This window comes from Microtus ochrogaster, chromosome 18, assembly GCF_000317375.1.
Source record: "Microtus ochrogaster isolate Prairie Vole_2 chromosome 18, MicOch1.0, whole genome shotgun sequence".
Classification (NCBI taxonomy): Eukaryota; Metazoa; Chordata; class Mammalia; order Rodentia; family Cricetidae; genus Microtus; species Microtus ochrogaster.
In genome coordinates this window covers 11,562,661-11,563,856 of record NC_022020.1, presented here as the reverse complement: position 1 = coordinate 11,563,856, position 1,196 = coordinate 11,562,661, and positions in this window count along the sequence as shown.

Genomic DNA, 1,196 nt, shown 5'->3' with positions numbered 1-1,196 from the left:
GTAAGTTGTGCCATGCATGTGCAGATGCCTTCGTTTTGGAACACAGTCCAAGAATGGAGTTCTGTGAGGAGAATTCTGAGTACTTGTGAAAAAACTCCAAGAAAACAAGCTAAGAGTCTTGTACCTCAATTTGTTCAAAATACAGACCTGTTCTTGGAATATGTTTTCACGCTCTGCCCTGGTAGAGCTCTTGTTGTTTGTTTATATGCCTTGACGGAAAAGCATGGTTTCTGTATTGTATGGCTTGTCCTTGTGGTTGTATACAGATTAAACTCTTGAGAACTTTACTCATATGACCTTTCTTAACCCTCAGAGTATAAACTGTTTGATGCTCTGAATAAAGTTGGCTATTGCATGAGACTTTAGTCTGCCTCGCATATTGGCTCCACTCTCTCAAGTCCCACTACCTCTAGAACAGTAAGCCCAGCATAGGCCAGAAGAGTGCTTTGGACCCCTTAGAGCTGCCGTCTGAGCCAGGTTCTGGGAATCAAACTCTGCGTCTTCTGGAAGAGTAACAAGCACTCTTAACCTATCTGCCAAGCTGTGTCTTAAGCTCCTCTATAAAATGTTAACACTTGGGAAGTGGAGGCAGGAGGATCATGACTTCAAGGACAGCCTTGGCCATGTGAAGATCTGACTAAAATAAAACAAAAGATATGAGCCAGAGTTAAAGTTAGCACAGGAGGAAAGGACTTGGTCTAGTAATGATAAAGTTGTCTGATCTCCAAAGCTGCTAATGAACCAACACGTAGAATACAGGTTTATTGTATGTGAGCATATAACATATGCATGTATCGTGTGTGTATATGTATGTGTTGGGTAGTGGATTGAACCCAGAGTCATTGCAGACACAAACACTGAGCTACACATGCCTCTCCTGACATATCTCTCAAGCTACACAGGCCTGCCCTGATCTCTCTCTCCTCTCTCTCTCTCTCTCTCTCTCTCTCTCTCTCTCTCTCTCTCTCTGCAGTGTTAGGGATTAAACCCAGGGCCTTTGTATCTTAGGCAAATGATTTACTACTGAGCTACATTCACACCCCATAAATTATATATTTAAACCTTCCTTTTATTTAAGTTAGCATATCACAAAATATTTGAGTGTAATTAATTTAAAAGTTTCCCCCTTATTTTATGTGTATAGGTGACTTCCCTGTAAGTGTCTGTGCATCATGTGTGGTGGTGTGCAGTGCTCA